The following is a 10,228-nucleotide window of genomic DNA, read 5'->3' as shown; positions in this document are numbered from 1 at the left end:
CAAGAATGTTAGGAGAATCTTGAGTTTACTTGTTTTCCCACAAGCCTGTGGGAATTTATTTTCCCAGAATTTATGAATGTATGACACTATATGTACGTGGAAGTCTGGTTCATGCTTTTCTCCCCTTGGGGCCTATCTGTAAATCTACCCATTCTTTTGTTGTTTTTAGCTACCTGGGATATAACACTCCTTCTTCTACAATTTTGGGGGCCCACCGTTGTGCTTACTGTGTGGGAGGGCCTTACTGCCCACCAACCTAGAGGCGGATATCCCCTCTCCTGTTCCCACGGGGGTGTGCAGCTCCAACCCAGGCCCACCAGACACCCTCACCTAGTTAGCACTCAGAAACTTGAATACGGAATGAATGAGCACAACAGAACTTAAAAAGCAGCACCTGGCGATGCTTCAACCCCATTGGATGGTTGTCATGCTGTTTCTTGGCTCAGCAGATTTTGGCTTTAGTCTCAATCCATTTTTGCAACCGAATCCTCCAACTCCCCATGGTTCTATGGCCCCGGACGTTCATTTTCTTTTTCCCTTAGGACAGATTCCATTGTCATTACTTGTCACTGAAAAGTTCCTAACCGATAGGGAATTCGGTGCCAGGATAGCACACTGCAAATTACAGAGGAGTAGGGAAATGAGGATATCTGCCTTCAGGAGGGTAGAAAGTAGTGGAAATCCTGCTGATATTCTGAGATGGAAACCTAGCAGCCCACAGCACGCCGAGAATGAGTTCCCCGGAAGTTACCTGACATGGCACGCCCACAGAAGGCCCAGCTCTTGGAGACCGCATGCACATTTGGGTAGTTCATGAAGGCCTGGAGAAGGTAGAAATCAAGCTGCTGCCATCCTAAAACACTATGGCCAAGGAAACCCAAGGCCGCCGATGGGTGGCCACTATCAGTGGCAGTGAATGATTTAGAAAAGAGAGTAACAAGCTCAAATCCTCAAAGTCTCAATTCAAGCCACAGACTGCAACCTAGAGGCTTCTAGAACCAGGCTGAGTGTCATCCTTCAGAGATCAAGGCCAAGAGGGCTGGAGACCCAACTTAAGATTCTGAATCCTCATGCTGTTGAGTAACAGTAGCTGAGTTTACAGCCCTGCCAGGTTTCTCAGCTGAAAGGCAGAGCACTGATTGGGCAACACTGGAATGAAGATACGGGGGGAAAATTCAGAGGGTTCCGGTATCCCCACTCCCCACTTACCCCATCTGTCCTCAGAAGCAGCCCCCGGTTCTGTCCGGTAATGGTGCTCCTACTTCCTTGGCTGAGGAGTCCTCTTGCAGGAGGATGCTTATTCTCCTAGAGACCCACCCCCCACTCCTGGTCTGCAAGAGTGGAGACTCGGCTCCCACATAGGCCTTCCAGAACCCCGCTCCGTGCTGCCTCCCTCGCTGCACTTCCCAGTGCTTCCCGGGAACTGTCCCACTGTGTCCCCGTGGGCTGGGCACATTGCTCACAGTCTCAACTCATCTGTCAGTCTTTTGCCATACTCAGTCATTTGTCCAACCTACTGTTCAAGAAGCAGCTCGATTTCTACCTTCTCCAGGAGGCCTTCATGAACTACCCAAATGTACAAGATCATCTACCTCTGAGCTCCTATGACATTACGTGCCCTATAAATGTGGCATTTGCTTAATACTACCTTTGTGCAGTAGAAGGAGCACAGGACTTAGAAAACCTGAGGCCAAGCTGTCCTCCTACCATTTGCTGGCCTCGTCACCTTGGAAGAATCCCTTACATTACACAGACTGACATTCCATCTTTGAAGTGGAGATAACACACGTATTGTCCTTCTCGTGTAGGCAAGGATCAAAAGAGACATTCGAAAGTGCTCTGTAAAGGGCATGTGTCTCTCCCCTCTTTCTCTAGACACTAGAGATGCTGAAATTGAAAACCTGGTACTTATCCTTGACGTGCCTACAGCCTGGCCAAAAAGAAAGATCTATCAAAACAAAGCAAAACAGGTGTGCCTGGGTGGCTCAGTCAGTTAAGTGTCGGATTCTTGATTTCGGCTCAGGTCATGATCTCGAGGTTCATGGGTTCGAGCCCCACGTTCTGAGCTGTCAGCTCAGAGCCTGAAGCCTGCTTCAGATTCTGTCTCCCTCTCTCTCTGCCCCTCCCCCGCTAGCGTGTGCATTCCCTCTCCCACGGGCCCCCCTCACAAATAAACATTAAAAAATAACAAAAACCCCACACCACAAGTTCAGTCGCTATATATGCCACGTGAGTCATGAACGCAGTAATGTTACAGAAGTTCAGGGAAGGAAGAAATTACTAACAGGGCTGGATGTTTGAGAAGCATTTTAGATGTAATGGGACTTATGATGAAGGATGGACGAGAATGCGATCAGAACACTGGGGTCTTCCTCCACATCACTGGCTCTACCCAACAGCCCCTTTCTGGTAGACACCATCACCGCGAACTCAGATGGTTACCTTTCCAGGGGTGTTTTTTCAATTCTCTGGGCAGAGAGCCAAAAGCATGAAGTACAAAATGAGTGTGTAATCTTCAAAATCCCCTTGGAGGAAAGGTGACCTGGAGGGCACACAAGCTGCTCTAATTCCTAGTGGTCAAGGGCCGCCTGGCTGCAAGTGGCTGCTGATGTCTCAGCATGTTTCGAGAAGCCTTAGTTTCCAGAAGCACCTTGGGTGCTACTGGGGGGGGAGGGGAAGCTTCGAAAACATTCTAGTTAGGGGTGCCTGGGTGGCTCAGTCAGTTAAGCATCCGACTTCAGCCCAGGTCACGATCTCACGGTCCTTGAGTTCGAGCCCCGCGTCAGGCTCTGTGCTGACAGCTTGGAGCCTGGAGCCCGCTTTGGATTCTGTGTCTCCCTCTCTCTCTCTGCACCTCCCCAGCTCATGCTCGTACTCTGTCTCTGTCAAAAATAAATAAACTTAAAAAAAAAATTAAAAGAAAAAAAAGAAAACGTTCTAGTTGCCACCCTGAGTCCCATCTAATTACAGCTGCTATACTCTTTAACTAGGAGTCAAATTTGGAGAATTCCATGGCTGAGAACATCTGAAAGCCTTCTATGCACTTGGCTGTTAAGAAACATAGTTGTTTTTTGGTTTTGTTTGTTTTTTTTGAAGAGTGGCTGTTCCAACCGTTCCCATGGCGGTAGCGGAAATACCACGGGTTTGGATGCGGCACTTGAGTTTGAGCCCAAGCTCTCACCTACAGGCCGCCGAGCGCCACAGCCTGGGCCCGCCACTCCAGAGTCTGTTCTGCCACTGTTCCTCCCGCTTAGTTGTGGAGACCTCGTGGAATAAGGCACATGAGGTTCTAAGTGTATCTACCACGTAGGAGGTGTTTTGTAACTGAGATGTATTTATATACTGTACAGCCAGGTGCTGGGCTGCCTACCCCTCTCCCCCTCTCCTTCCTCCTCAAACACATAGGTCTTTAGTCTTGTCCACACAGCCACGCGCATCAGAGGAAGATGACGTCTCAAACTCCAGGAAAGCAACTGCTGATTACGTAAAGCCATCCCCCTCCTTAGTGATTGGTTTAGGAACGGGTAGGTGACCCAGTTCTGACCAGTGAGGTGTGAGGTCAGCTAGGGAAGCTTCTGGGAAAGGTTTCCCCACTCCTGAGAGACACAGAAGACACAGGCTTTCTTCTGTCACTGCTGCATCTGGACACAGTGCCCCAAACTTCTGCAAACAGCAGAGAAGTCAGCTGGGGCAAAGCGGACACAAAGAATGACAGAGGCAAAAGACCCTGGGTAAAATCATAACATTTTTTGTTCAATGCCTTTTAGAGTCTTTGTTTTGGGTTACGGCCCAAAAAGTGATACAAAATCCGGTACTGAATTCAGTAATAGAAAGTGGGGATATTCTAACAGACCCTAACATGGGGAACTGGCTGAGCAGAGGAGGTAGAACAGAGGGTAGGGAGAAAGGTCCCCACGACTTCAGGCTAGAAAGCTGCTGTCCCTGTTAAGTAGCTGTGAAACAACAGATTAAAATGTTACTGTTTTACCACGGGTCCAGATTAGGAAAATGTACCATTGGGGAAATGATCACTTAAAAAGATCCACAACCATTGAATCACATGATTAAAAAAGGAAAATAAAACCAAGGTGTTGATATCGTGTTGGCTCCTTCTGGGGCCGTTGGTAAGGCCCATGATAGATGAGCTTTGGGCGAGTGTGGGCCAGAAAATATCGCTTTGCCAAGAGGTCTTTTCTGCCTGGAACTCAAGTCAGACTGACATTCTAGCTGCAGCAAGAAGCCCCTGGAAGGTTTTAAGCAGGGGCTTAAAAGAAGCAGGGACACAATTTAGCCTTCATTTTAAGACGCTGTGTCCTTCCACAGGGAGAGTAGAAGAGATGAGCCAGGGCAAAGGCATGGAGCCACTGCCGGATGTGGCCGCTGGGCCTGGAGAGACGAGAGCGCGGGCCGAAGAGATGGGATGATGGAGAGAAATGGACTCAAGATCCATTAGGGGTAAGGTCAAAAGGATCTGGGTGATGGTGCCTGTGCTGACGTGGGGAAGGCTGAGGGGAGGACCCGGTTGGCGCAGGGGAAGAAACGACATTGCTACAACAGCAAATGGAAGAAGCAAGCAAAGGCATCTAAGGCTGAAACTCCTCTCTCTCCGTCGATTCTACCTTTTTGTCCAAACCACTAGGAACGGAAACCATATAAAATGACTGGTGGTGAGGAGCACGAGGGACGGCCCGGCTGGGCTCTCTTGGAGATTCTGTAACCATGTAGCCCAGGGAGGGAGTCCCCGTCCAAACGCTCTGAACCCCTCACAGCCCTAGGTCTTTCATGAAAGAGACCTCAGAAAGGGGTACGTGTGGGGTCTTCATCTGTCTGGGGACAGTGTCCGGAGCCTGTGCTATCCGCTTCTATGCGTGTCCTCTACACCAGCCTCAAACTAGTTAGTGACAGCTAACTAAACTTCCTCCTTAACCATTTATACGTGCTTCCTTTACATCTCACATCCCAGCCCTCACCCTAACCATCAACCAACGCCCCTCGCCCATACCCTCCATCAGCCCCTCTGCTAGTTCCACTCAGCACGACGCGTGTTCACATTTCTTACACTTTAAAAACCAACTCCCCTCCCTGAAGCCCCATCATCCCCCATCCACTGTCTTACCTCTTCCCAGCCTCACTTGAGACTCGTCTACATGGACCGTGTCCCATTTTTTCACTGCCCACCCATATTCTAAAGGTCTGCCGTAAAGGCAGGATTTAAGCCAACAGGGATATAAGATACTTTACTGGAAAAGCACCCCACCTCTCTATCTCCCCCTCCCAAAAGGAAATGGTTTAAAAATCTTTTAGCTGGGGGCACCTGGGTGACAACAGTCAGTTAAGCATCCGAGTCTTGATTTCGGCTCAGATCATGATCTCACAATTCATGGGTTCGAACCCCGCGTCGGGCTCTGTGCTGACAGCATGGAGCCTGCTTGGGATTCCCTCACTCCCTCTCTCTCTGCTCCTCCCCTGCTCACACTCTTTCTCTCAAAAACAAAACAAAACAAAACAAAAACCTTAAAGAAAATCTTTTAGCTGATTGGTGTGGTACACCTGTCTGTATCTCTAAGCTCTTACTGACTTCTACTTCCATTTTTCAATTTCAGGCACTGTAGCCGACATCTTACTATGGAAGCTGAAGATTGAACACGTTCCTGCCAGTCACACGTCCACACGTTTCCCGGCCTCCATCACACACACTGACATTAGCAAGCCTATGAAAGCACAGCTATGTGCCGCCGAGTGAGTTCACAATCACTGCTTTTTCTCACCACAGCCTGTTGCTTTAATTTATTAAAGAATTCACAATTTCCTTGTTTCCCCTCTCCATTTCCTTTGTTTTCTGGGTGTTTATCACTACCTCCAGCCTGAACACTCTCCCTGCTATGTAAATATCCTCCCAAGATGTTGAGGAAGACTTGGTATGCCCTCCACGTCTTCCACATTCTTGTTTCTTAGAGGAACGTCCTCCTCCTCCTCCTTGGTTTGCTCTTGACTTCATTGTAACTCAATCCTCCGGCAGCTTCTTGGTCAGTAAAACTTTTGTGTGAAAATGCCTTTATTCTCTGGTTAGGTGTAGAATTCTAAGTCAGAAATCCTTTCCCCCCAGTTTTGAAGGTACAGCTCCATGGTGCTGTTGCTGTGGAATCTGAAGACATTTTGATTTGTAGATGACTTCTTTCCGGGAGCTTCTACGATCTTTGTCTCTGGTGTTTCTAAAATTTCACCATGATAGCCTCACTGTAGGTCTATTTTAATCCATTTTGTTGAGCATTTGAATCTGGGAACTCATATATTCGGTTGTGGGTAATTTTCATGATTTTTAAAAACAATTTCCCAGCCTCTGTCTTTCTCTTCCTGAAACTTTTACAGATGCTCAACTTCTTATATTGGTTCTAACTACTTATTTCCTTTTTTTCCCAATCTTTGTTTTTGCTCTACATTCCAAATTATTTTCTCAATCTATCCTTCCAACAATTTTTTTAAAAAAATTTTTTAACGTTTATTCATATTTTGAAAGACGGAGAGAGTGAGTGGGGGAGGGGCAGAGAGCGAGGGAGACACAGAATCCGAAGCAGGCTCCAGGCTCTGAACTGACAGCAGAGAGCCCGATGAGGGGATCGAACTAACAGACTGTGAGATCATGACCTGAGCCGAGGTCGGATGCTTAACCAACTGAGCCACCCACGTGCCCCAATCCTCCCAACAATTCTATTTTTTTTCTATTTCTTTTATACTTTTGTCTCTGAATATTCATGTGTATGTGTGTATATATATATCGATCCTGTTATTTCCCAGATATACTGTCTTCTCTTATTCTCTGAATATGTTTAAGAAATACAGATGTTTTCTTTTCCCTGCATAGACTGTTTCCTCCAAGTTGGTTGACTGTTTTGATGTCCAACCTTCATCTTGGAGATTCTTTTCAGATGCCTGGCAATCCTTGGTTTATTGCCACTATATAAGAGTGGAGCACTAAAAATGTGCTTGAAAATCTGAGCACTTGGGTGGGGTTTGAAGACTTAGCTCTTGGCAGTGGGTAATCTGGTTGGCCAATTTCCTTAGGAACCCCTCATGCCACTGTCAGTGTTTCCGCTAAAGATGGTTACACAGTCCAACCAAGGAACGGGCAATCTCCCACCTATAGTATGTGTGCCACCATGTTCGTATTTCTGTGTGTGTACAACATTCACGTGTTGAAATTCTAACCCCCAAGGGGATGGTATTAGGAGGTGGGTCCTTTGGGAGGTCATTAGGTCACGATGGTGGAGCCCTCATGAATGGCATCAGTGTCATAAAAGAGACCCCAGAGGGCTCCCTTAAGCCTCCCACCATGTGAGGAGGGCCCGGCAAGGTGTCTGTCTCACCAGACACCAAATCTGCGGACCCCTGATCCTGGACTTTCAGCCTCCAGAGCTGTGAAGAATACACACCTGTTGTTCATGAGCCACCCAGTCTCTGGCATTCTGTTATAGCAGCCTGGGCTCACTAAGACAACAGCCTTGTTTTTACTATGGCCCTGCCCGCAGCCATGCCTAGTCTCCTATGACATGTTCCTCTGCAGAGATTGAACCTCTGGTCTTCTGCTACGGCTGAGGATGAAAAGCTGCCCAGTTACACAGACTAGAACAAAAAATCTGAAGATTGAAATGGTTTTTAAATAAGCTTTCTACCAACCTTCCTGGGTTTTGTTCCACCTTTACACCCTCCTTCCAGAAGAACCCACTGCCATCAATTCCCACATCTTTTGAGAGTTCTTGGGCCAAGGACTCAGTTTACTCAGATGAGTGGAGTCAGTTACCACTCACTTATCTGCTTTCCAACTTGCAAAATTTTGTGCCTATTATCACCTTTTTGTTTTCTTTGCCCTTGCAGGTTTATGCCATTTCTGTATGGTTTCAGAAGACATGTTTAGTCCACCAAGTTCCCTGGAGCCCCCCACCCACACCCTGCTGCCCACCAGCTTCTGGTCTCACTGCAACTGACCATGCTATGCCACCCCTGACTTCAGAGTGTCAGTCAAACAACCCTCCGCCTTCACTTGACTCAGATGCTAATGACCACTTTTGTCTAAGCTCCTTCCTCCCTTAAATTCTCTCTTCTGGCATCAGTTATCATTCTCTCCAAAAATCCTCTTCCTTTCTCTACCCCAACCCTGGTGTTCCTCGGGCTTCTCAAACCCCTGCTCTTCTCGATATTCTGCTGGAGTAAACACAAGACCCTTAAACTGCACCACCTTAACCACCACTTACACAATAACAACCCCAAAATCTCTAGCTCCAGCCCAAGGCCATCTGCTGAAGTATAGACCCATTTCCCCACCAACTTCCTGGACAATTCTACTTGTATTTCTCACAAGTACCCCAAATTCAACATGTCCAAAACTGAAGTCATCATTGTGTTCACAAACCTATTACACCTCCCATGTTCTGTCATAATGGAGGGTGCTCTCATCTACCCTGCAAAAAGCCAGACGACCGGAAGTCCCCCTGAGATTCTGTGGCTGACGAGCCAGACGACCGCAAGTCCCCCGAGATCCTGTGGCTGACGAGCCAGACGACCGCAAGTCCCCCTGAGATCCTGTGGCTGACGAGCCAGACGACCGGAAGTCCCCCTGAGATCCTGTGGCTGACGAGCCAGACGACCGGAAGTCGCCCTGAGATCCTGTGGCTGACGAGCCAGACGACCGCAAGTCCCCCTGAGATCCTGTGGCTGACGAGCCAGACGACCGCAAGTCCCCCTGAGATCCTGTGGCTGACTAGCCAGACGACCGCAAGTCCCCCTGAGATCCTGTGGCTGACGAGCCAGACGACCGCAAGTCCCCCGAGATCCTGTGGCTGACGAGCCAGACGACCGGAAGTCGCCCTGAGATCCTGTGGCTGACGAGCCAGACGACCGGAAGTCCCCCTGAGATCCTGTGGCTGACGAGCCAGACGACCGGAAGTCGCCCCGAGACCCTGTGGCTGACGAGCCAGACGACCGCAAGTCCCCCGAGATCCTGTGGCTGACGAGCCAGACGACCGCAAGTCCCCCTGAGATCCTGTGGCTGACGAGCCAGACGACCGCAAGTCGCCCTGAGATCCTGTGGCTGACGAGCCAGACGACCGCAAGTCGCCCTGAGATCCTGTGGCTGACGAGCCAGACGACCGCAAGTCGCCCTGAGATCCTGTGGCTGACGAGCCAGACGACCGCAAGTCCCCCTGAGATCCTGTGGCTGACGAGCCAGACGACCGCAAGTCCCCCTGAGATCCTGTGGCTGACGAGCCAGACGACCGCAAGTCCCCCTGAGATCCTGTGGCTGACGAGCCAGACGACCGCAAGTCCCCCGAGATCCTGTGGCTGACGAGCCAGACGACCGCAAGTCCCCCGAGATCCTGTGGCTGACGAGCCAGACGACCGGAAGTCGCCCTGAGATCCTGTGGCTGACGAGCCAGACGACCGGAAGTCCCCCTGAGATCCTGTGGCTGGCAAGCCAAGCAACAGGAAATCCCCCTGAGATCCTGTCACAGTCCATCCCCATCTAAACATTCTCAGGGTCCTATTGGTTTTACCTTAATATCTAGAATAAGAGTTCTCAAAATTCTGCATGGAACAGCATCGCTTGTGGGCTTGTTAAATACCAACTGCTGAGCCTCAATGTGACAGTTTCTGATCCAGACCAAGAATGTGTCATTTCCAACAAGTTCCCAGGTGATGCTGATGCTGTTCATCTGGGGACTACACTTTGAGAACCGCTAATCTAGTCACCAGCACTCCTCACCTGTCCCCTTGAGTCCCGTAGTCGAGCACAGCCCTGTGCTAAATGATAACATCTTAATTTAGCTGTGACCTGTGTAAAACATCCTCCAAGCTACAACTGGGACAGCCTTCCTAGAAAAACAATCTGCAGTCTTAAAATTTTCAGTGATTCCTCCTAATTTTTCCAAATACCACTCAGACTCCCTGGCCTGCTGTTCAAGGCCCTTGGCCATCTGGCCCTCACCCCCCACCCGGCCCCCGCTAGCCAGCTACCACCGTGCACATACTCTACTGGCCACACAGATGCCTCTGATTTACTCAAGCATCTCCTTCAGCTTCACACCATCAGTGACCGCACTCTCAGCTACTGCTATTCTGTGATATTTTACAATACCTATCAATGAATATTTTAGAGTGTCCTGATACCAATCATCTCATTACCTTTTTTAGATATCTAAAATCTGAGGGGTGCCTGGGTGGCTCAGTCAGTTAA

The sequence above is a fragment of the Panthera tigris genome, chromosome B4 (genome assembly GCF_018350195.1).
Source record: "Panthera tigris isolate Pti1 chromosome B4, P.tigris_Pti1_mat1.1, whole genome shotgun sequence".
NCBI lineage: Eukaryota > Metazoa > Chordata > Mammalia > Carnivora > Felidae > Panthera > Panthera tigris.
This window is presented reverse-complemented; position numbering follows the sequence as displayed.